The sequence below is a fragment of the Hemitrygon akajei genome, chromosome 21, assembly GCF_048418815.1.
Source record: "Hemitrygon akajei chromosome 21, sHemAka1.3, whole genome shotgun sequence".
Taxonomy (NCBI): Eukaryota; Metazoa; Chordata; class Chondrichthyes; order Myliobatiformes; family Dasyatidae; genus Hemitrygon; species Hemitrygon akajei.
In genome coordinates this window covers 65,629,018-65,655,908 of record NC_133144.1, presented here as the reverse complement: position 1 = coordinate 65,655,908, position 26,891 = coordinate 65,629,018, and the positions used below count along the sequence as shown (strand labels likewise).

The 26,891-nt window shown below is 45.7% G+C and overlaps 1 protein-coding gene across 1 annotated transcript in view; it reads right to left on the bottom strand.

Annotated features, from left to right (window-relative positions):
* ndst2a (N-deacetylase/N-sulfotransferase (heparan glucosaminyl) 2a) overlaps positions 1–23,246 on the bottom strand; it is a 487,958-nt gene extending 464,712 nt beyond the window's left edge. The window contains exon 1 of the mRNA XM_073025637.1: positions 23,110–23,246. The gene's annotated coding sequence lies outside the window, so the exon portion shown is untranslated. The remainder of the gene's footprint in view (positions 1–23,109) is intronic.
* Between the last annotated feature and the right edge of the window lie 3,645 nt (positions 23,247–26,891).

The following is a 26,891-nucleotide window of genomic DNA, read 5'->3' as shown; positions in this document are numbered from 1 at the left end:
TCCAAGCAAAGCACTGTAAGTTGCTGTTAACTATGCAACCAGAAGCGAAGGTTAAGCAGAAAGAGCCCCACGGTAGTGGAGCAGTTAGTGTAACACGATTACAGCTCGGGGCATTCCGAAGTTTAGAGTTCAGGTTTGGTGCCATTAGTAAGGAGTCTGCATCTTCGCCCCAAGAACGCGCGAGTTTCCTCCGCGTGCTGCGGCTTCCTCTCACATTCTGAAAATGTCCTGGTTAGCAGGTTAATTGGTCATTGTAAACTGTCCTGGGGTTAGGTTAGGGTTAAGTAGGTGAGTGCCGGACGATTCCACACTAAATCCCTAAATTACAACACAGGCAAGCAGCTTAGCTATCCGCTCCACCATTCCACACAACTTCAGATCCACAGGGATGGACACAGGCCTGCAAATACCCCAGCCTACGGTTTTCTTTTAGTAATCAACGGGTCTATATACCTGCTGGCCTCCTGAGAGACCAAGGTCTGTTGACTCAGCCATATTGCATACAAAACTGAGAGGTACAGATACAGCAAATGCAAGCAGGCTTTTTCCACTCTGCTGGGTGAGACTAGAACTAGAGATCATGGGTTAAGGATGAAAGGTGAAAAGTTTAAAGGGGAACATGAGGGGGAATTTATTCACTCAAAGGCTGGTGCAAGTGGAGCTGCCAGTGAGAATGGTGGATACCGGTTTGATTTCAACAGTTAAAAGAGAAGCTTGGATAGGTACATGGATGAGAGGGGTATGGAGGACTACGGTCTAGGTGCAGGTCGATGGGACTAGGCAAAATAATGATTCAGCACAGACCAGATGGGCTGAAGGGTCTGTTTCTGCACCGTGGTGCTCTATGACTCCATGACCATATACTACCTGCTGACTTAGGGTGAGTCAAGGCTCTCAGAGGTGCCTTTGATCACTCCTCTGGGTGTCAGGAAACTGCTCACTAGAGCACGAAACCACCAAAACCACGAAAGCTGAAAGAACCTACTATACACCCATAATTAGGTGGTCAGAGGTTTCCCACGATGATTAAGCAGCATTAACAAATAATACTCTGATGCCCACAGATTAGAGAGGCAAGTTCTGCAACACTCTATCTGAGAATCTACAATGGACAACTTGCGGTTGTGGAGAATGCGAAGATACTGGAGAATTAGTGGCAAAAATTTACCCTTCCTGAACCTGCAGCGCTGTCATGACATTGATTATCACAATAATAATTACAATATTATAATTATAATACAAAGATGGCATTAATTCCAAGCTTCGCTATCAACCAAGAAACTGATTGTGGACTCCCGGAAGGAGAAGTCGAGGGAACACGCACCAGTCCTCATCAGCAGTGGAAAAGGTGAGCAGCTTCAAGTTCCCGGTGTCAACATCTCTGAGGATCTATACTGAGCCCAACATATTGATACCATCATGAAGAAGGCACGCCAGTGACTACATTTTATTAGGAGTTTGAGGAGATTTGGTATGGCACCAAACACCTGCAAATTCAAAGTTCAAAGTAAGAAGTAAAATTTAATATCAGAGTTCATATATAATCACCACATACAACACAGATTAATTTTCCTGCATACACACTTAGCAAATCTATAGAACAGCAACTGTATACAGGATTAATGAACAATAAACTGCAAATGCAAATATAAATAAATATCAATAATGAGTAAGAAATAAGATAAAGAGTCCTTAAAGTTAAACCATTGGTTGTGGGAACACCAGGAGTGTGGTTAAGCCCTTTTGCTCAAGAGCCTGATGGTTGAGGGGTAGTAACTTTTCTTGAACCTGGTGGTGTGAGTCATGAGACTCCGGTATCTTCTACCTGATAATGGCAGGATCTCTGCTGATGGATGCTGCCTTTCTATGACAGCATGTCATGTAGATGTGCTCAATGGTGGGGAGGGCTTTACCTGTGATGCCAAATCCATTACCTTTTGCACAACTTTCCACTCAAAGGCAGTGGTGTTCCCATATGGGCTGTAATGCAGTCAGTCAGCACACTTTCCACCACACATCTAAAAAGGTTTGTCAAGATTTTTGATGATGTGTGAATTTCTGCAGACTCCTGAGGAAGTAGAGGTGCTGTCATGCTTTCTTCACAATTATAAGATGGGTCCAGGACAGGTCCTCTGAGATACTGACACCAAGGAATTTAAAGTTACTGACCCTCTCCACCTCTGATCCTTCAATGAGGACTGGCTCATGGACCTCTTGGTTTCCCTCTCCTGAAGTCTACAATCAGTTCCTTGGTCTTATTGACATTGAGTGAGTTTGTTGTTATAACACCACTCAGCCAAATTTTCAATTTCCCTCCTGTATTTCCATCACCACCTTTGATGCAGCCTACAACAGTGGGATCATTAGCAAACTTGCATATGATTTCTACAGAGGTACCCTGGAGAGCATTCTGACTGGTTCCATCATTGTCAGGTACGGAGGGGCCACTACACAGGGTCAGAAAAGGCAGCAGAGAGTTGCAGACTAAGCCAGCTTCATACTGGGCACTAGCATCCCCACCATAAGTGACATCTTCAACAACTGACACTTCAAGTAGGCAGTATTCGTCATGAAGGATCCTCACCATCCAGGACATGCCCTCTTCTCATTGCTACAGTCAGAGACAAGGAACAGGAGCCTGAAGACAGACAGACACAGACAGACACACACACACACACACACACACACACACAGCATTTTAGGAACAGCTACTTCCCCTCCTCCATCAGATTTATGAATTTTCCATAAACACTACCTCACTATTGACTTCTCCTTTTGCATGACATTTTTATATTCTTTAATGTAACTCAGCAATTTTTTACGTATTACACTGTACTGCTGCTGCAAAACAAATTTTATGACATATGTCAGTGATAATAAAACTAATTCTAGCAGCATTACAGGAATGGAATAGAGAAGTCCCTTGGTTTACTCAAGGGCCCTGCTCCTGAGAACTGTCCACAAGCCAATTTCTCTACAAGTCAGAAACATCCATTCTGTTGGCACCCATATCATACATCTGCAGTAAATGCCTTGTTTAATTGAACATCCAACCTAACATTATGCATAATCAATCCAATAGAATATATACTGCAGGCAGCCATTCATGAATTCCACAAGACATACTGTTATTACAACTTGAAAAGAGTAAACAGCTGACATTTCAGGCCGAGACCCTTCTTCAGGACTGAGGAGGAAGGGGGATGATACCTTCGTTAAATGGCGGGGGGAGAGGGGAGGCTAGTTGGACGTTGATAGGTGAAACCAGGTGGGTGGCAAAGGTCAAGGGCTGGGGGGGAAAAGGATCTGGTAGGAGAGGAGAGTGGACAATAGGAGAAAGGGAAGGAGGAGGGGGAAGTAATAGGCAAGTGAGAAGTGAAGGAGGGGATTTTTTCACCAGAAAAAGATCAATATTCATGCCATCAGGTTGGAGGCTACCCAGACAGAATACAAGGTGTTGCTCTGCCAGCCCGAGGGTGGCCTCACCTTGGCACAAGGGGCCATGGATTGACACTTCGGAATGAGAACGGGAATCAGAATTAAAACGTTTGGCCATCAGGAAGTCCCGCTTGTAGGAAGATATGTTGGAGAATTTGCAGAGTCAGACTCAAAGTCAGGGTCAAATTTATTACCGTATGCACGTCCAAGTTAAGCACAATATATGAAAAGCTTACTTGCAGCAGCATCATATTCAGAGATAAGGAGCATTCGCAAGAAAACATGAATTATGCACAATTTTTAACAAGAAATGGCACAATTAGAGCATCAATCCTTTGTAGTGCAGTGGTCATAGTTCTGCTATAGTGACATAGTGATTAGGGTTTTGCCAGTTAGTTCAAGAAATGAATGGCTGAAGGGAAGTAGCTGTTCCTGAACCTGGTGCTGTGAGACTAATGGCTTCATTCTTCCTGCTGACGGCATCTGTGAGAAGATGGCATGGCTAGGTGGTAGGGATGTTCCATGATGGATGTTGCCTTCTTGAGGAACAGGCTCTTGTAGATACTACTGACGGAGTGGAGGGACGTGCTCGTGATGAACTGGGCTAAACCCACTACTCTCAGCATTCGAATTGCCATAGCAGACCATGACACAGCCAGTCAGGACACTTTCAGCAGTACATCTCTAGAAGTTTGTTAGGGTGTTCCATGACAACTTACTTACCTTGGAAGAAAGTAAAGACAGGAGTCACCCATAACCCAGGCAACCCCTGTAAAGAGACTTTAACACACGGAGCAAAGAGTAAACTGCTTTCCCCTCAGATCAGTGTAGCCTCTGGGGCGCATTCTGGCCTCTGAATTAGAAGGTTGTATGTTCAAATCCCATTCTGGAGCATAGAGCACAAAAATCAAACCTAACAGTCCAGTGAGGTAGAGGCTTTAAACAAGATATTTAATTGTAACCTGGCCTCTTCTATTGGGTGTGTGTAGAGGTGTTAACCACACTAACAGCTCAGTTAACCAGGGCCTGGACCTCAAGATGATACTTATTTATTTAGAGATGCTGTACAGCCAGTAACAGGCCCTTCCAGCCCAACAAGCCTGCACCGCTCAATTACTCCCACGTGACCAATTAACCTACCAACCCCTACCTCTTTGCAAAGTGGGAGCAAGTCAGAGCAGCTGGTAGAAGCCCATTTACAATAGAGCGGAGGGGATCGAACCCAGGTCACTGGCACAGTAATAGCGTTTAAGCTACCATGCCACAGTCAGCATCACTGTAGGCCTTAGGAGCTGAATTAGGCCATCGAGTCTGCTCTGCCATTCCATCATGGTTGATTTATTTTCCCTCTCAACCCCAGTCTCCTGACTTCTCCCCATAATCTTTCAAGCTCTCACTAATCATGAACATATCAAACTCCACTTTATACATACCCAATGACTTGGGCTCCATAGCCATGAATTCCACAGATTCACTACCCTCTAAAGAAATTCTGCCACATCTCTATTCTAAAGAGATGTCCTTCTAATCTGAGGCTGTGCCCTTTAGTCCTAGACTCTCCCACTAAAGGAAACATCTTCTCCTCATCCGCACTATCTCGGCCTTTCAATGTTATATAAATTTATTTTGTGCCTTAATTGCTCACTACCTTGCAATAGGCACTACACTTCACAAAAAGTACACTGGGGGGGGGGGGGGTTATAAAATACTTCAGGAAATGGAACAGTGGTATACTAACAGCAGCCTCTTTCCAATGTTTTCTGCAGTTCTGCTGAAGACTCGAACACAGATATTCTCAAATCTCTCATTCCAGTGGTTTGGTTTCTAAAGGGTTACACACTACTTGTTGTTGAAATGCTTATTCAGATGTGGAGGCAGTTAATCTGAAAGAAGAAGTGACATTCCGCTGATTGAAGACAAACTGCCCCACCCAGTCAATTTACACCTCACAGATTAGAAATTCCAGGGATCTATAGTTACTTTTATTGAAGACATCTCCCAATAATCCTTACACTGTCATTAAGTGCAGAATCTGACTCATGGCTTAAAAATATTACAGACTCAGCGTTCTGTAAGAATAGGAATTAATCCCAAAGAAGGATCAAGAATCAACCTGATTCACATATATATTTACATGTATTAGGAATTTGCTGTGGTGTGCTGGTCAAAGCACGACATGCAACAAAAAAACATTCAACAATTAAACAGAATAAGGAATTATATAAAAAATAAAGTTGGAAGTTAAAGTACACATACAGAATAAAATGTGAATAAATTCTTAAATATCAGCATGCAATTTTATTTTATCAGGTACAGGAGTGGAACCCTGTGTGGTCTTCTGCTGCTGTAGCCCAACCACTTCAAAGTATTATGCATTCAGAGATGCCCCTCTGCACACTATTGCTGTAACGTGTGGCTATTTGAGTTCCCACTTGAACCAGCCTGGCCATTCCCCTCTGACCTCTCTCACTGACAAGGCATTTTTGTCCACACGACTGCCACACACTGGATGATTTTTGTTTGTCACACCGTTCTCTGTAAACTCTACAAACTGTTGCGTGTGAAAATCCCGAGAGATATCAATCCCCAATGTACTTTAAATCAAAGATAATCAGGATTGTTTGAAGAAATCCGTGCCCAATTACCATCAGCATATATAACCTGTAGCCCCAGAGGTCCTAAAGCATTAGACCACTGCTATACTCGAAAAGGAATGCCCAGACCGCACTTCGGGAAATCTGATCCCTTGGCTGTCCTCCTCCGACCTGCAGATAGGCAGAAGCAAAAGAACAAGACTCCAGAGATTAGAACAAAGAGGTGGTCACAGGTGGCAGAAGAGCGGCTACAGGATTGCTTCGAGACGGTGGACCGAGCAGAGTATATCTGAATGAATACACCACAGCTATGACAGACTTTATAAAAACATCGTAGACGAATGTTTCCCCAGGAAATCAATCAGAGGCTTTCATTCTGGCGACCAAGAAAGGGTAACAAGAGGTCCACATATTTTTTTTAGTCATAGTGTTATGTTTAGTATTTATTTAATACACGGTATTTATTTATTTATTTGTTTAATGACACGGTGGTCAGCAGCACAGGAGCGCCGCAGGGAACCGTACTCTCTCCGGTCCTGTTCACCCTGTACACATCAGACTTCCAATATAACTCGGAGTCCTGCCATGTGCAGAAGTTCGCTGATGACACGGCCATAGTGGGGTGTGTCAGGAATGGACAGGAGGAGGAGTATAGGAAACTGATACAGGACTTTGTGATATGGTGCAACTCAAACTACCTGCGTCTCAATATCACCAAGACCAAGGAGATGGTGGTGGACTTTAGGAGATCTAGGCCTCATATGGAGCCAGTGATCATTAATGGAGAATGTGTGGAGCAGGTTAAGACCTACAAGTATCTGGGAGTACAGTTAGACGAGAAGCTAGACTGGACTGCCAACACAGATGCCTTGTGCAGGAAGGCACAGAGTCGACTGTACTTCCTTAGAAGGTTGGCGTCATTCAATGTCTGTAGTGAGATGCTGAAGATGTTCTATAGGTCAGTTGTGGAGAGCGCCCTCTTCTTTGTGGTGGCGTGTTGGGGAGGAAGCATTAAGAAGAGGGACGCCTCACGTCTTAATAAGCTGGTAAGGAAGGCGGGCTCTGTCGTGGGCAAAGTACTGGAGAGTTTAACATCGGTAGCTGAGCGAAGGGCACTGAGTAGGCTACGGTCAATTATGGAAAACTCTGAACATCCTCTACATAGCACCATCCAGAGACAGAGAAGCAGTTTCAGCAACAGGTTACTATCGATGCAATGCTCCTCAGACAGGATGAAGAGGTCAATACTCCCCAATGCCATTAGGCTTTACAATTCAACCGCCAGGACTTAAGAACTTTTTAAAAGCTATTATTAATGCTTTTTGAGATAGTGATTTAGATGCATATCATATTTTTTACTGAGTTAAGTATTGTATGTAATTAGTTTTGCTACAACAAGTGTATGGGACATTGGAAAAAAGTTGAATTTCCCCATGGGGATGAATAAAGTATCTATCTATCTATCTATCATATGATCTTCAGAAAGCTATCTCATGGGCGAAGACGCAATTCCGGACTAAACTTGAATCAACAGAAGATGCTTGATAGTTGTGGCAGTGCTTGAATGCATTACTTTTTACAAGGTGAACCAAGTGACACAGGTGATAATAGTGTTTCACTTCCATATGAGTTCAATGCTCATGTTGGGAACCATCACCAACTCCCACAGCCCCATATGATCCTGTGATTTCTGATTTCAGCATCTGAGGCCAATGTGAGGGCATCCTTCAGGAAGGTAAACCCACATAGAGCATCCAGCCCTGGTGGGGTACCTGGCCAAGTACTAAAGACCTGTGCTGATCAATTGGCTGGAGTGTTCACTCAGATCTTTAACCTCTCGTTTATACCGGTGCCTAAGTAGAACGTGGTAACCTATCTCAATGACCATCATCCAGTAGCACTTACATCCACAATGATGAAGTGTTTTGAGAGGTTGGTGACAAAACATTTCAACTCCTGCCTGAGAAGTGACTTGGATCCACTCCAATTTGCCTGCCGGCACAACAATTCCACAGCAGATGTCATTTCACTGGCTCTTCACTCATCCCTGGAACATCTGGACAGCAAAGATGTGTACGTCAGAGTGTTCTTTATTGATTACAGCTCAGCATTCAATACCATCTTCCCCTCAAAACCAATCAATAAACTTCAAGACCTTGGCCTCAATATATCCTTGTTCAATTAGATCTTCAATTTCCTCACTTGCAGACCTCAGTCAGTTCAGATTGGCAACATCCCCTCCACAACCTCCATCAGCACAGGGGTGCCACAAGGCTGTGTTTTTATCCCCTTGCTCCACTCACTCTATACTTATGACTGGGAGGCTAAGCACAGCTCCAGTGCCACATTTAAGTTTGCTGATGACACCACTGTCATAGGCCGAATCAAAGGTGGTGATGAATCAGCATACAGAAGGGCAGAGGAAACGCGGGAGGCCAAAGACAACTTGATACTGTACCGTAGATCAGACACAATAGAGAAAATGGTCAAGGACAGAGAGATGGAGTGCCTTCACCGCTGCCCTAAATGACAGCAGCATGACGGGCAGTAAGTAAGTTACTTATCAAAGGATCGGCAATGAGGTGGAAATACTTCTCTCCCTTAAAATATAAAATGATGCATCAAAAGAGATTTTAATGCAAGCATCCCTCATTACCCTGCAGATCTTTAAACTGCAAGCAATACTACTGAGTTCTACTAGGCATGTAAACTCCGGCAACACTGCAAAGGATCATTCAGTCCAGCAGTGCAACGAGATGTTCTCGAACAACCTCAGTTCCCTGTGAACAAAAACGGGAAGTGAATTATCCGTCCGGGGGAGCACAAGAAAAGCCGGTTCACTAGGAAGGCAGAAGAAAGGCACATAAGTAAAAGGTGTGAGTTTGTGGGGGCCCTACACTATCTGCTGTTTGACCTGCATCAGAATTTAGATACAACAGTAACTAAAGATGAGAGGGACCTGCTGCCAACAGCAAAACTGCAGATATCTAACAGACACAAAACTGGAGTTGTGGAATGTTATTTAAAAAAAAGAGGGCAATAATCTGGAATTTCATTCTCAGAAAGGAACTGAAAAGACCATATGCCCATAAAACAGAATTAGGCAATTTAGCCCATCGAATCTGCTCCACCGTTCCATCACTTTATTTAAAGTTGAACAGCAGCACAGAATAGACCCTTCCAGCCCTCCGAGCAACCCCCAATTTAACCCTAGCCTTGTCATAGGACAATTTATAATGATTAAGTAACCTACCAACGACTACATCTTTTGAGTGTGGGAGGAAACTGGAGCACCTGGTGGAAACCCACTTGGTCACAGGGAGAACATACAAACTCCTTACAGGCACCAGCAGTATTTAAACCTGGGTTGCCTGTACTGTAACACACTATGCTAACCACTACACTACTGTACCATCCCTCTCAATCCTATTCTCTTGCCTTCTCTCTGTAACCTTTGACGCCGTGACTAATCAAAAGAATATTAACCTCTGCTTGAAATCCACCCAATGAACTGGCCTGCACAGCTGTCAGTGGCAATGAATTCCACAGATTCATCATCCTTGGGCTAAAGAAATCCCTCCTCAACTCTGTTCTAAATGGAGTCCCTCTATTCTGATGCGACGCTTTCTGGCCCTAATCTCATGCACTACAGAAAACATCCTCTCCACATACACTCTATCTAGGGCTTTTAATATTCGGTAGCTTTCAATGAGGTTCCCCCCCCCCCCCCCCCCATTCTTATAAACTCCAGCGAGTATAGATCCAGAGCTATCAAATGGTTCTTAAAAGGGAACATTACATTCTCAGGGAATAACTGCAAAGAAGTGGGCAGAGGATGGGAAATTGGAAAAAGCAGACAAGTGTGGCATTGGACAACTTTCCAAGTTGACTAATGCATGAGAGATCTCTCTACACTGTAAAATTCTGTGAGATAAAAAGGAGAAAGATGATAAACTGATCCTTCATTTTACTAAAAGAGCAAAGTTCAGGTACTGTCCCAATGCGGAATGGCTCACAACAGTGAGAAATCTGCCATTAGATTTCTGAATAGCCCTTGAACACCACCTCACTATTTTACTGGAGCAACTGAGCAGGTGAGGCAGTATCTATAGAAAGGCAGAGTCGACATTTCGGGCCAAGATCTTTCATCAAGTCTGGTAATAAACAGCCAGCTGTAAACCCATTATGGCCCTTGATCTACAAAATATTACTCTTTTAAAAGTTAAAACAGACTAACAGAGGGAGGTTAGGTATTATAATTGTTTAATGCATTACATTTCTCCAATACCTAACTTTCCACATGAACTTATTTTTTGCATTTCACTCATGCATCAAGTCTGTAGCTGGAGATTTTTCATTTTACCAGTAATCCATTAATGATCCTAGCAGTAACAGCCAAGGTTAAGTTTATTGCCAGATGCATACATACACGTAGGCACAGATGCAATGAAAAGCTCACCTGCAACAGCATCACAGTCATATTGTGCCATCCATAAGCACAAGAGTTTCTGCAGATGCTGGAAATATCAGGGCTTCTCTTCCAGATGAGCTCAATGCCTTCTATGCTCGCTTTGACCGTCAAAACATGGAGGAACCATCACCACAGCTCCCGATAATCCTGTGATTTCAGTCTCTGAGGCAGATGTGAGAGGGTGAACCCAAGGAGAGCATCTGGCACAGATGAGGTACCTGGCTGAGTACTGAAGACCTGTGTGGATCAAATGGCTAGATACCTTTACCCTCTCACTTCAGCAATCTGAGGTACCTACCTGCCTCAAGTAGGCTTTAATTATACCAGTGCCTAAGAACGTGGTAACCTGCCTCAATGACTATCACCCTGTACCACCTACATCTGCAGTGAGGAAGTGTTTTAAGAGGCTGGTGATGAAATATTTCAACTCCTGCCTGAGACATGACTTAGATCCATTCCAATTTGCCTCCCAGCGCAACAGGTCCACAGCAGATGCCAACTCATTGGCTCTTCACTCATCCCTGGAACATCTGAACAGCAAAGACGCATGCTCTTTAATCAATTACAGTTCTGCACTCAATACCATCAATCCCTCAAAACTAATCAATAAGCTTCAAGACCCTGGCCTCAATATATCCTTGTGCAATTGGATCCTCTATTTCCTCACCAGCAGACCCCACTCAGTTCAGATTGGCAACATCTCCTCCACAATCTCAATCAGCACAGGTACACCACAAAGCTGTGTACTTAACCCCCTGCTCTACTCGTTTTATACTTATGACTGTGTGGCTCAGCACAGCTCCGATGCCATATCCGAGTCTGCTGACGACATCACTGTCATAGGCCAAATCAAATTGGGTGATGAATCAGCATATAGGAGAGAAATTGAAAATCTGGCTGAGTGGTGTCGTAACAACCACCTCTCAGTCAACATCAGCTAGACAAAGGAACTGATAATTGTCTTCAAGAGGGGAAACCAGAGGTCCATGACCCAGTCCTCAACGGTGGATTAGAGGTGGAAAGGGTCAGCAACTTTAAATTCCTCGGTGTTATCATTTCAGAGGACCTGTCCTGGGCCCAACACTTAAGGACAATTATAAAGAAAGCACAGCAGCGCCTCACCTTCCTTCAAAGTTTATGAAGATTCAGCATGACATTTAAAACTTTGACAAACTTCTATAGATGAGTGGTGGAGAGTATATTGACTGGGGATAATTTCACTCAAATTCACTTGCCCCATCACTGAACTCTTCATCTCATGCTCTCAATATTTATTACTTATTTATTATTATTATTTCTTTATTTTCTTTGGTATTTGCAATTTGTTGACTTTTGCACATTGGTTGTCTGCTTGTTGGGTGCAATCTTTCATTGATTCTTTTATGGTTACTGGATTTACTGAGTATGCCTGCAAGAAAACGAATGTCGAAGTTGTATATGGTGACATATATGGACTTTGATAATAAATTTACTTCAAAGTTTGAAATCCAGAGCAACACATACAAAATGCTGAAGGAGGAACTCATCAGGTCAGGCAGCATCCATAGAGGGGAATATACTGTTGACATTTTGAGCCAAGACCCTTCATCAGGACTGGAAAGGAAGGGGACAGAAGCCAGAATAAGGTGGTGGAGGATGAAAATGGGTACAAGCTGGCAGGTGAAATCAGGTAAGAGGGAAGACCGGTGGGTGGGGGAGGGAGGATGAAGTAAGAAGCTGAGAGGTGCAAGGTAGAAAAGGTAAAAGGCCGAAGAGGGAGGAATCTGATAGGACAGGAGAGTGGACCATAGCAGAAAGGGAAGGAGGAGGGTCATCAGGAGGAGGTGATTGGCAGATGAGGAGGAGGGAAGTGACACTAGGGAATTGGAAAAGGGAGAAGGAGGAGGTGGGAGAAATTACTGGAAGTTAGGGAAATTGATATTCATGCCGTCAGGTTGGAGGCTACCCAGATGGAATATGAAGTATTGCTTCTGCAATCTAAGAGTGCAGTATGGCTGGCCACTGGGAAAGAAATGAATGAAGATTTGAGGAATTGGATAATCAGACAAGTTTGCATTGTCATGAGGCAACACTTTTCACTGCACAATCAATTTCAGCAGAGGAGTTTTGATATTTTGACTTCACAAAGGTATCTTCCTACCTGTTTAGGAATTATCTTCCTACCTGTTTAGGACAACCCCTACCAAGAAAAGCATTTAAAGCTGTGCTGAGCTTGTCCATGTGTGGCTCATGACTCTGTAAGACTATCAGTGCCCCAATGAATGAGCCCACATTTTGACTCACTGCGTCAAAAGTCCATTCGCAGTTCTGATTTTGAGAAATCCTTATTGTAAAGATTAGCTTTTTTCACATGAACATCAAAATGTACAGTGAAATATGTAATTTTGTCAGCCACCACCAAATCTGAGGATGCGCTAGAGGTAGCCCATAAGTGTTTCCAGTGCCAACATAACACGCCCACAACTGACCAACCTTAACCCATACATCTTTGAAAAGTGGGAGGAAACCGAAGCACCAAGAGGAAACCCATGCGTTCAAGGGAAAATCGTATAAACTCCTTATAGACCGTGGAGGAAATGAACCAGGATCAATGTGTTGTAATGTCTTACGCTGACCACTACGCTACCATGCCGCTCATTTCAATGGCAGAATTTCTGGAGGATTTCAGCTCATCTCAGGAGCACCTGGACACCTACACCAGACTATTGTTTACTGACTACAGTTAAGTCTTCAATGCTATTATTCAAGGCAAACTTAGCACCCAACTCCTGACTCTGAAATTAATGCCTCCCTCTGCAACTGGACCCTTGACTTTCTAAACAACAAGCTGTAATTAGTACGGATACTAAGCAGTGTCTCTGCCACAATTATTTTACACACTGGTGCTCCACAAGGTTGCAGTGGTGGGCCACATCTCAGATAATTATAAATTGGAATACAGGAAAGAGATGGACAGCTTCGTGTTATGGAGTCATGACAAAAAATCTTTCCTTCAATGTCAACAAAGAGTTGTCATGGTCATTGACTTTAGGAAGGGAGATGATACACACACTCCTGTCTACATCAACAGAGCTACGGTTCAGAGGGTTGGGAGCCTCACATTCCTCAGTGTGAACATCACCAATCACCTGTCCTGGTCCAACCACATTGTTGTCATGGCCAAGAAAGCTTACCGATGTCTTTACTTCCTCAGGAGGCTACAGAAATTCACAACATCTTCGTCAACTTCTGCCAGTTTTTACTGATATGCCATTGAAAGCATTCTGTCTGGATCCATAATGGCTTGGTATGGCATGGCAACTGCTCTGCACATGAAACTACAGAGAATTGTAGACACAGCTCAGCACTTCACAAGAACCAGCCTCCCCTCCACGGACTGTTTATACTCATTGCTGTATAAGCACAAACTGACAAACAACGTACAAAAGAAAAACTGTGCAAACAAAAAATAATGCTAAAAATTGCAAAGAGACCTTGAAAGTGAGTCTGGGGATTGTGGAATCAGTTCAAAGCTAAGGTGAATGAAATTATCCACGCTGTTTCACAAGTCTGATACTGTTCCTGAACTTGATGGTGTAGAACCCAAGGCTTCTGTACTTCCTGCCATCTTCTCTTCTAGTAGCGAGAAGGGAGCACGGCCTGGATGGTGGGGGGAGGATGGGTTTTTATTGATGGATATTCTTTGATGCATTGATGTGGCAGTGGTCCATGCTCAATGATGTAGAGTAGGATTAATCACTGAACCAGCAAGGAATTGATGGGCCAAATAGCCTCCTACTTTGTAAGGGAATATGAAATATAATTTACAAGTAACCAGTAAACCAAAACCTTCAGTACTCCCACACATAGATGGTTGGGGAGGGGGTGGGGGTGGGAGCATGGTAACACAGCAGTTAGTGTAACATTATTAATGTGCCAGTGATGTGGGTTCAATACGGCCATGGTCTATGAGTTTGTATGTTCTCCCTATGACCACACAAGTTACCTCCAGGTGCTCCAGTTTCCTCCCACTTTCTGGTTAGGAGGTTAATTGGTCCCCCGGGTAGATTGGGGCGGCGGGGCTCGTTGGAATGGAAGGACCTGTTACTGTGCTGTATCTCTAAACAAAAAAAAAGCTGAAGTACTCCGTCCTTTCACTCTAATCCCTGTATTCACTGCAGCCAAGTCTGTGCCTCCTAAGTAATGTTCCTACTGTGACATTCACCGAAACAGTACAATAGAAACCACAACTGCAATTCATTATCATTCATCTGCAGAACTCAGCCCGGCAGATTCAGAAAGAAGGAAAAGAAATTGTGGGTTCCAGCTGGAGATAGAGATGCATTATAGCCATGGAATCTCTCCAAAAATTGACAATGTTCATATTTACACACAGGGGCCACTTTATTAGGTATACCCGTACCTGCTCGTTAAAGCAAACATCTTATGAGCCAATCATGTAGCAGCAACTCAGTGCATAAAGTTCAAAGTTAATTTACTATCAAAGTATATATATGCTACTAATTACAACACTGAGATTCATTTTCTTGCAAGCATTCTCAATAAATCCATAATCGAATAATAACCAACGAAAGACAACTTGGGCGTTCAACCAGTGTACAAAAGACAAAGTGAAATACAAAAAGAAAGAAATAATAATAAATAAATAAATAAAACATATTGAGAACATGAGATGAAGAGTCCTTGACAGTGAGTCCATAGGTTGTGAGAACAGTTCAGTGATGGGGCGAGTGAAGTTATCCCCTTGGTTCAGGAGTCTGATGGCTAAGGGGTACACCTGAACATCTGCTCCTTAATCTAATTACCCAATCACAAGGCAGCAACACAACACATAAAAGCATGTAGACATGGTCAAGAGGTTCAGTTGTTGTTCAGACCCAACATCATAATGAGAAAGAAATGTGATCTAAGTGACTTTGATCATGGAATGATTGTTGATGCCAAATGGGGTGGTCTGAGTATCTCAGAAACTTCTGATCTTCTGGGATTTTCACACACACAACAGTCTCTAGAGATTACAGAGAATGGTGCATAAAAACAAAAACAAAAATCCAGTGATCCAGTGGGCGAAAACATTTTGTTAATGAGAGAGGTCAGACGAGAATGGCCAGACTAGTTCAAGCTGACAGAAGGGCAACAGTAACTCAAATAACGACGTGTTACAACAGCGGTGTGCAGAAGAGCATCTCTGCCCAACACATCAAACCTTGAAGCGGGCGGGCTGCCACGTCAGACCACGAACGTACACTCAGTGGCCACTTTATTAAGTGCAGGAAGTATGTATTAAAATGGCAACCAAATGTAGTATAATAACCATGGAATCTCTCCATAATTGACCACAGAATTCCAAACTGACGATGCTCGTACATACATTACCATATAAAGTCACTGCATGCACCAACTGATGCTGACCCAACAGTCACATCAAAGAAAAAAAAAATTCAGTAAATAAAATTTAGAACTGTTTCTAAACAAGAACACACACCAGGCAGCAACTGTGTGACTATCGTCTTAGGTTTCAAATGCTACATTTTCTGAAAGCCTTTACCTAAGTACCGCCTTGATTACAGGCAAGTTGTACTGTCTGTACAAGGAATCAAGAGTGCCTTTCTTTGCAACCATCATGATGGTCTGGATTTTAAATACAGGAGAAAAATTCACGATGAACACTCTCAGAAAAGCAGTTTCAAACCAAAACAAGGAATGCTAACTATACGAAGCTGACAAGTTGCTGCAAGGTACTGTGCCTTAACATTCAAGATTCAAGATTGTTTAATGTCATTTCCAGTTCACAAGTGTAAAGGAGAATGAAATAATTGTTACTCCAGATCTGATGCATCACAAGGAACCACAGTAAGATAAAGAACACAATAATAAATAAAAATTCACAAACATATAAATATGAAAAATAGCTTGTATACATAAACAGATTCTGCAGATGTTGGAAATACAGAGTAACACACAAAATGTTGGAGGAACTCAGCAGGTCAGCAGGTCTGTTGAAATGAAGTCCACGTTTCAGGCCAAGATCCTTCTTCGTAGATTGACTGTATGTCCATACAGTTTTGACTAACCGATGTAGAGTCTTCCTGTCGAACATTTTAAAAACTAGCAAACAAGTTTATCTTTAGTTGGGGTGCATTTAGCCATCAGCACCATTTGTTAGAACCTGCAGCCATAGAGATCCTACAAAAGCTAATGGATACAAACTAGTCCATCACTGATAAAGCCCTCCCCACCACTGAGCACATCTATATGGAGCGCTGTCACAGGAAATCAGCATTTATCATCGGGGGCCCCCACCATCTAGGCCATGCTCTCTTCTCACTGTTGTCATCAGGAAGAAGGTACAGAAGCCTCAGCACCCACACCAACACGGTCAGTCGTAGTTCATACCCTCAACCAACAGGATCTTGAACAAGAGGCGATAACTTCAGCCACCCCAACACTGACCTGATTCCACAACCTATGGACTCACTTTCAAGGGTTCTTCACCCCATGTTCTCAATATTCATTGCTTACCAATCTATTTATTTATTTATTATGTTGATTTTTTTTTGGGGGGTATTTGCACGGTTTCTTGTCTTTTGCGCTTTGGTTGTTTGTCCATCTTGTTGGGTGCAGGCTTTCATTGATTCTATTGTTTTTTTTGTATTTATTGTGAATGCCTGCAAGAAAATGAATCTCGTGTGGTGACACACATGTACTTTCATTAAAAAATTACTTTGAACTTTGAGCAATTTTTCAGTGTACCAACTGCTAGTCATAACCTAGAATCATCCAAGCAGTGGATGAAGGCTACTCAGCCCATTAAGCCAATGCTAACTCTCTGCAAGGGTAATCCGGTCAAACACAATCCCCAGCGATTTCCATGTAGTTATTTCAATGTATCTCTCCCTCAAGTAATCGATTCAGTTCCCTTGGGAACAAGATAATTGAATCAGTGTGCGTCATCTTCTTGGAGAGATTGTGACCTCCTGTTCACTTAGCTCCTGAGCCCTTCACCAATCAGCTTAAGCTTCCAGAGAGCTAATCGAACACCAGTCGCAGACATCAACGTTTAGAAGAAAAGAGCTACCTTTACTTGTTACGTGTGCATACAGTGAAATCCGTCATTTTGCATCAAATCAGATCAGTAAGGGGGCAGCCCGCAAGTGTCCGCACGCTTTCGGCCACAACTCACTAACCCTAACCTGGACACCTTCGGAATGTGCCTTTGTTTATTTTTGGCTAATTTCGGCAACGCCATGAACAGCTTCACAGCCAATCGGCACAATTTATTTTAGTCCACCCGGCGCCTGGAGTTATGGACTGTTCCATAAATGGACAAAGCAGCTGTCTGTTAAAATAAAAGACGAAGGATTTTTGAGAGCAGGAAGCTAATGTAGATTTCCTGCCAGCCAAAGACAGCAACCCCACAAGGACTAACAAGTCCAAGAGATAACTGATACTGTGAATGTCACAGCCCGGGTACTCAGCGTGATCTGCTGCGGGGACCTGTAATCTTAATGCTCACAGCAGGAGGAGGCCAAACGTGGGATTGCCTCCTGTCATCTCATCTTCAAGGTTTATAATTAAAATCACTGTCCTCTGTGTACTGATGCAAGGTCACTGACCCAAGCATGCTTTTCCCCTTTTTCTATTGATTCCAGCTGTCTGAGCTGTTCAGAATCAGAATTAGCATCACTGGCCACCTTATTAGGTACACCTTGTCGTTAATGCAAATATCTAATCTGCCAATCATATTGCAGCAGCTCCATGCATAAAAGCACAAGACATGGTCAAGAGGTTCAGCTGATGTTCACACCAAACATTAGAATGGGGAATCTAAGATACTTTGGCCATGGAATGATTGTTGGTGCCAGACAGGGTGGTTTGAGTATCGCCGACAGTAACTACTGATCTCCTGGGATTCTCACATGGAAGACTGGAGTTTACTGAGATTGGTGCGAAAAACAGAAAAAGCATCCAGTGAGCGGCTGTGCTGTGGGCGAAAACGACTTGTTAATGAGAGAGGTCGGAGGAGAATGGCCAGACTCGTTCAAGTTAACAGTAATTTAAATACGCATGTTGAACCTTGAAGTGGATGGGCTACAGTAGCAGAAGACAACACCAGGTTCCACTCCTGTACCTAATAAAGTGGCCACTGAGTGTACTTCATGAAATTTATTGTTTTGCAGTAGTACAGTGCAATATTTAGAAAGCACTAAATTGCAGTAAGACATGTATTAAAAATTAAATTATACAAGTAGTGCTAAAAAATGTGAAAAAATGTGAGGTAATGTTCATGGTTTAGTTCATTGCTTGTCCAGAAATCCAATGGTGGTAGGGGAAAAAACGCTTTCCCTAAAGCGTTTTGTCTTCAGGCTCCTGTACCTCCTCCCTGGTGGCACTAACAAGAAGAAGGCATGTCCTGGATGGTGAGGATCTTTAATGATGGATGCCTCCTTTCTAAGGCATCGCCTTTTGAGTTAACAAATTTCACAACACGTGCCGGCAGTAATAAACCTGATTCTGTCTTTGAAGGTGTCCTCAATGCCAACAAGACTAGTGCCCGTGATGGAGCTGGCTGAGCTTGCAACCTTCTGCAGCTTTTTCCCATCCTGTGCAGCAGCCCCTCCAATACCAGAGGGTGACAGACCCAGTTAGAATGCTCTCCATGGAACATCTGTAGAGATTTGTGAGCATCCAATATTTTCTATTTTCAACCCACAATCACAGCAGGTTCAATAACAGCCCTCAAATATTATTCAATGTTGCTATTTAATGATTATTTGGAGATTCCTTAATGAGAAAGGAACTCAATATCTTCACATAATCACACGAGATTGATAGTGATATTGATATTGCTGCTCTGCAGATGTTTGTGGGACTGAAGCGCTGACCTCCCAAAATTAAGGCACAATTAGCTTAAAATTTATTTAGTGGCACAACATGGTAACAAGCCAACGGAGCCCACATCGCCCAACTAACCTACCAATCTGTCTGCCTTTGGAACGTGGGAGGAAACCCACGTGGTAACGGAAAGAACATACTAACTCCTTACCGTCAGTGGCAGGAATTAAACTTGGGTCACTGGTGTTGTAACAGCGTTACTATTCTGGAGAGAGGGATCTTCTCTGCTGTGAACAATTATGAATACTTTAGCAACAGAGGTACAGTACTGTGCAAAAGTCATAGGCACGTATATATAGTGAGCGGCCAAGACTTTTGCACAGTACTGTAATTCTGTTAGAATGTTCACAAAAAGTAAAAAACAAATAACAATACACTTGGACCACTGGCTGCCCTCACAGTGAGGCTGGTGGAAAATCCAAGGAATCTCTAGAATTACCTCATGTCCTTAAAAAACACCCCCCCCCCCCCCCCCCAGTAATAGCATTACACTAACCACTATGCCACCATATCCCCCAAAAACTATGTTTGCTCCTGTTGGGCCAGAGCGCTGCCCTTCTTCTCTCCTGATGTTCCAACTACTATCTGCTGCAGATCCCATAGCTAAGTCATCATCATTAATATGCGCTGTGTCGTATGATGTGGGCGATCAAGGCCTTTCCATGACCATGTTTGTTCTTGGCAAGTAGTTTTGCCTTCTTCTGGGCAGTGTCTTTACAAAGGAATGACAATGGCATTTAATGCAGAGAAGTACGAAGTGCTGCACTTTGGGAAGTTAAACTAGGACATGACATACTCAGTGAATAGCAGGGCCAAGGAAAATACTATTGAGTCAAGCGACCTAAGGGTACAAATGCATTATTCCCTGAAAGTGGCATCACAGATAGACATGGCTTTACAAGATGTTGTTTACACCATGCTTGAAATATTGGGTGCATTTCTGGTTGCCACACTATTGTGTGTGTGTGTCTGTGTGTGTCTGTGTGTGTCTGTGTGTGTCTGTGTGTCTGTGTGTCTGTGTGTCTGTGTGTAGGGGGAGAGAGGGGGAGAGAGGGGGAGAGAGAGGGGGAGAGAGGGGGAGAGAGGGGGAGAGAGGGGGAGAGGAGGGGGGAGAGAGGGGGAGAGAGGGGGGAGAGAGAAATAGGTTTCATTTAATGAGGGTTCAATTCTTGCTGCTGTCTGTAAAAAGTTTGTACGTTTTTCCATGACCTCGTGCATTTCCTCAGGGTGCTCCGGTTTCTGCCTACAGTCCAAAGATGTATTAATTAATAGCTTAATTGTAAATTGTCCCACGATTAGGCTAAGGCTAAGTCCTGGGTTACTCAGCAGTGCAGCTCAAAGGGCTGGAAGGGCCTACTCCACGCTGTATCTTAATAAATAAGCCATTATCAATACTCTTCAGAGATTGTCTGCCTGGTGTCAGGGGTCGCATAACCAGGACTTGTGATATGCTCCATGGCTTAACGTGACCCTGATCGAGGGGCCTGAGCAGGTGCTACACCTTGCCCAAGGTGACCTGCAGAGTAGCGGAGGGAAGGAGCACCTTACACCTCCTTTGGTAGAGACGTATCTCCATCCTGCAATACAGCCAAGTGAAACCTTCTATCCTTCAACTTCAATGCGGTTCAGGCATCGTAACTGGGAACATGAACAACAACACAATGGAACACGTTCCTCAGCGAGGAACTTCTACATAACTCTCGTATGTGGGGGTGGGGAGTGATGTTTCTCTCTGAACAACTTTCATGTTCTCCCTTTGTTTCAGGGCTATCTGGAGAAGGCAAATTTCAGAGCTGTATATGGATATATGCTTTGATAACACATGAAGCTTTGAACACCAAGTTTCAATTATGAAAGAATTCATGTTAAAATTATGTGAATTTGTCTTCAAAATGATAACAAAGTGTTTTTTTTTACTTTTCTATACTCTAGCCTACATTCATCCCTTAACCCAAGATCACCAAATCTGGTTGACGGGTCAATACCCAAAATGGTCAGTGTGGGAGCTTACTGTGCACCAGTTCCCGGAGCTCCTTTGCAGGTGGAGGGGGAAGAGAGATGGAAAAGTTGAACACAGGTAGAGGGTGGACTGATGGCGTTGGGAAAAGAACACCAGGGGAGTGGGTTACCTGACACTGGAAGGTCTCTGTACATTCTCCATAACCGTGGTTGTGGGGGGGGGGGGGGGGGGTTCCTGCCACATGCCAAAGACGGAAAGCTCCACATGTATGATTTAGTAATTGTGGGCATGCTACGTGGCGCGGGAAACATGAAAATACTTGCACGCTGCCCTCAACTCGTCCTTGGACTGCACTGTTTGTTGATGCAAACAACACATTTCACTGTATGTTTCAACGTGCGTATGACAAATAAAGCTACATCTTTATGAAATTGCTCGGTAGGTCAAGCAGAGCCCGGGAGGGATAGAGTTAATGCAGGTCTTTCGAACGTTCCGTTTTTATGGTAGATTTACAGCGTCTGCAGTATGTTGCTTCAGCTTGGTTAGTTCAAATCCGTGTAATATTCTAACATTAATAAGTGTACGACGTGATGAGGCCCCGGTCCGAAACGCCGACTGTTTATTCCCTCTATAGATTGGTGTCTAACCTGCTGAGTTTCTCCAGCATTTTGCATGTGTGTGTGTGTTTCTCCAGATTCCCAGCATCCGCAGAATCTCGTGCGTTTAAGATATATCATACGCCCATTCAACTCAGTTAATGTAGATGTTGGTCAAGTTTTGTCTGTTAACACCTTTGTACTGTTACTCACCGTTATGTAATCTGGCCACCGCAATGAAACCAAAGCGCACATACATTAAATCGCACCAAGTAATATACAAAGCCCCGAGGAATATTAATGATTTTTTTTTTAAAAAAGAAACCCCCTGAAGAATACTTCTGATTCTGGCTATCCCGCCGTTCTCCCTGTATCTAGATAACGGCAAACCTTTGTTAAAGCTTTGCTCCGCATGCCAATCAACTATTTCACGTAAATATAAGACGCTCTTTGTATTCCTGGTAGAAGATAATGATCGGCCCCTATCAAGTTTTGCGGTTTCCCCTTGTGGGCAGAACTACAGCTGTTGCGACTATAAGCATTTTTCTGTTCGCGACTGTGTAGCCTTTGATATCAGAAACTGGACCCTTCGGGGTAACAGATTCATCACCGATACCATCTCGGTTTGCACATTCCCACAGACATACTTGCAGGAAGGTGGGTGAGAGGGTCCTGACCCGCCCCCCACCGCACTACGAACACGAGGTAGCTTTAACCCCCTTTTTGGAATCGTCACGATTCCTTCCAAGGGAACGGGACTGTCTTCTTCACTACCAAGAAACACTGAGCGAGACGAAACTTACAAGGCTGGATGTGCGGTCAGTGTTGCAAAACGCGCCGTCACTTTGAAACCCACAAGGCAAACAGCGAGACATGCTACATAGTAAAAAGTGTTTTTAATACTCACAACTGCACGGGGGGGGGGAAGAGATGTGTAGAATTGCAAGGGCCACAATCTTTTTAAATTGCAAAACACCACACACCAGCTTCCAAAGTAAAGTTTAAAACTCCCATGGATACAACCCCGTAATCTGTCGCAATGTAGCTTCGAATAAGACAGGCCTGCCGAGACAGTTAACCCATGCAAAAAAAATAGCGACTTCCACACTAGCAATTCCGCTCGTTAACTTTAGTTTTGCAAACGTGCAACGTTACCTGCGTCCTGTCTGCCGACCTCAGCGACACCTCCGGGAGAGGAAACGATTTTGAGCCTTTCTTTAAATAACCGCGCGACACTAAACGCCAGAAGTCGCCGCTTCTCAGTCAGAACCCAACCAGTTGGGCTCCATCGGACGCCATAGCCGGAGACTTGCTACACTGAGCCCAGACATGGTTTGCGGAGCCGGGTATCGGGACTGCGAGCCGAGGGGGAGAGGAGATGGATGGATGCCTGCCCGTGCAGGAGCGCGTACTCGAAGCAAAGGAAGACGGGCTCCCCCAGAAAGATCTATGGCTGATACTGGTAACTATTAGATGTTAAAGGAAGTCGAGGAGGTTTGACAGTATTTCGCTACAAATGAGAGAGGAATGGACGGCGAGCTCCCCTCCCGGCTGCCGGTGGTCGGGTCCGTTGGAACGTCAAGGATGTAACAAACTGCAGCAGGAGTACAGAGTGGAGGCAGGCGCTCCCTCAGCCCCGGTCCCCCCCCCCCCTCGAGGCAGGCGCTCCCTCAGCCCCGGTCTCCCCCCCCCCCCCCCCGAGGCAGGCGCTCCCTCAGCCCCGGTCCCGTCCCCCCTCGAGGCAGGCGCTCCCTCAGCCCCGGTCCCGTCCCCCCCCGAGGCAGGCGCTCCCTCAGCCGCGGTCCCGTCCCGTCCCCCCGGGCAGGCGCTCCCTCAGCCCCGGTCCCCCCCCCCACCCTCGAGGCAGGCGCTCCCTCAGCCCCGGTTACCCCCCCCCCCCCCGGGCAGGCGCTCCCTCAGCCCCGGTCCCCCCCCCCCCTCGAGGCAGGCGCTCCCTCAGCCCCGGTCCCCCCCCCCCCGAGGCAGGCGCTCCCTCAGCCCCGGTCTCCCCCCCCCCCCGAGGCAGGCGCTCCCTCAGCCCCGGTCCCCCCCCCCCCGGGCAGGCGCTCCCTCAGCCCCGGTCTCCCCCCCTCGGGGCAGGCGCTCCCTCAGCCCCGGTCTCCCCCCCTCGGGGCAGGCGCTCCCTCAGCCCCGGTCCCCCCCCCCCCTCGAGGCAGGCGCTCCCTCAGCCCCGGTCCCCCCCCCCCCGAGGCAGGCGCTCCCTCAGCCCCGGTCTCCCCCCCCCCCCCGAGGCAGGCGCTCCCTCAGCCCCGGTCCCCCCCCCCCCCCGGGCAGGCGCTCCCTCAGCCCCGGTCTCCCCCCCTCGGGGCAGGCGCTCCCTCAGCCCCGGTTACCCCCCCCCCCGAGGCAGGCGCTCCCTCAGCCCCGGTTACCCCCCCCCCCCCCGGGCAGGCGCTCCCCTCAGCCCCGGTCTCCCCCCCCTCGGGGCAGGCGCTCCCTCAGCCCCGGTCCCCCCCCCCCTCGAGGCAGGCGCTCCCTCAGCCCCGGTCTCTCCCCCCCCCTCGAGGCAGGCGCTCCCTCAGCCCTGGTCTCTCTCCCCCCCCCCCGGGTAGGCGCTCCCTCAGTCCCGATTACCCCCCCCCCCCCGGGTAGGCGCTCCCTCAGCCCCGGTCTTCCCCCCCCTCGAGGCAGGCGCTCCCTCAGCCCCGGTCTCCCCCCCCTCGAGGCAGGCGCTCCCTCAGCCCCGGTCTCTCCCCCCCCCCCCCCCCCGAGGCAGGCGCTCCCTCAGCCCCGGTCTCTCCCCCCCCCCCCCCCGAGGCAGGCGCTCCCTCAGTCCCGATTACACCCCCCCCCCCGGGTAGGCGCTCCCTCAGTCCCGATTACACCCCCCCCCCCCGGGTAGGCGCTCCCTCAGTCCCGATTACCCCCCCCCCCGGGTAGGCGCTCCCTCAGCCCCGGTCTTCCCCCCCCCCCCCCGAGGCAGGCGCTCCCTCAGTCCCGATTACCCCCCCCCCCCCCCCCAGGCAGGCGCTCCCTCAGCCCCGGTTACCCCACCCCCCCCGAGGCAGGCGCTCCCTCAGCCCCGGTTACCCCCCCCCAAGGCAGGCGTTCCCTCAGCCCCAGTTACCCCCCCCCCCGAGGCAGGCACTCCCTCAGCCCCGGTTACCCCCCCGGCAGGCACTCCCTCAGCCCCGGTTACCCCCCCCCCCCCCCCGGCAGGCGCTCCCTCAGCCGCTGGTCTTGCTGCTGTCAGCAGCCAATCATGGGGCCAGATTTGCCACAGTATCACTCCTCCCTCAACCACCCACCTTCCTCCTCACTTGGTCTCACCAATTACCTGCCAGCTTGTATTCCTTTCTTTTCTCCCCCACCTCTGCCCCCTTCCTTTCCAGTCCTGAATAAACATGAGTGTTTATTTCACTCTAGATGCTGCCTGATCTGCAAGGTTCTCTCATACTTTCTGTGTGTTGTAAATTGGTTTATTATGGTCACTTATACTGAAGTATAGTGAACATAGAAATCTACAGCACATTACAGGCCCTTCGGCCCACAATGTCGTGTCAACCATGTAACCTACTGTAGAAACTGCCTACAATTTCCCTACCGCATAGCCCTCTATTTTTGTAAGCTCCGTGTACCTATCTAGGAGTCTCTTAAAAGACCCTGTTGTATTTGCTTCTACCACTGTCTGACAGTGCATTCCATGCACTCACCACTCACTGTGGAAAAACTTACCCCTGACGATCCCTCTGTACCTACTTCCAAGCACCTTAAAACTGTGCCCCTTCATGTTAGCCATTTCAGCCCTGGGAACAAGCCTCTGGCTATCCACACGATCAATGCCTCTCATTATCTTGTACATCCAAAAACTTTTGTTTATACCATCCGTACAGATCAGTTCACATCAGTGCTTTGAGGTAGGACAAGAGAAAAGAATAACCAAAAGCAGAATAAAGTGTTCAGTTACAGAGAAATTTCAGTGTAGGCAGACAATAAGATTCAAGTCCATGAATCAATAAAGGACAGCACAATAGTCTAACGGTTAGCGTAATGCTTTACAGTGTCAGTCACCCAAGTTCAATTCCCACTGCTGTCGGTAAGGGGTTTGTATATTCTTCCCATGACCATGTGGGTTTCCCTTGGGTGCTCTAGCTTCCTCACACATTCCAAAGACATATGGGTTAGGGCAGTGGTTCCCAAGCTTTTTTTGGCCATGCCCCACCTAATCACCTCTAAAATCCTGATGCCCCCTGTGGTGATATATAATTCTTATTATTCAAAAAGTGAACTCCTATTCACCTGGAGGAAGCCTAAAAGACCATTAACTTGGTTTAAACAAGCTTCCAAAGAACATGGCATTCATGAAAGAGAAAAATAAAAGAACCAAAGGACTGTTAAAGTTCTGAGGAAGAAATTACTAAGAAATTGTAAAAAAAAGAACATTAAGTGATATAAAAATAATAATAATAAATAAAACAATGCCGATTCGTTTCTACAGCATACAAAGACAGATACACCGTTTAAAAGAGATGACACAATGTACACACCTTCACACCACCAAGAACCGAAAGCTACTGCAAAAAGCAGCATTGGCGCGACCTCGTACGAGTTTCTTACGCGTTTGAACTTGTTCATTCGTTCCTTCCTACATCAGTCAATTCATTAATTTAATTATGAAAGCCATTTGACGGTTGTAATGATGGTGATACACTATATATACAGTACATACGCAATTACACATGTACATACACACAAGTATTTTTATGTATGCATACTGTATATACACATGTATTAACTCGCACACACACTCATACTCACACAGACTTACTAGAAAAAATTCACTGTTAATAACTCATTCTCGAATTGCCCCCCTTAAAAATCAGATTACCCCCCTGTGGGGTGTACGCCCCACGTTGGGAACCACTGGGTTAACCATATAACCATATAACAATCACAGCACGGAAACAGGCCATTCC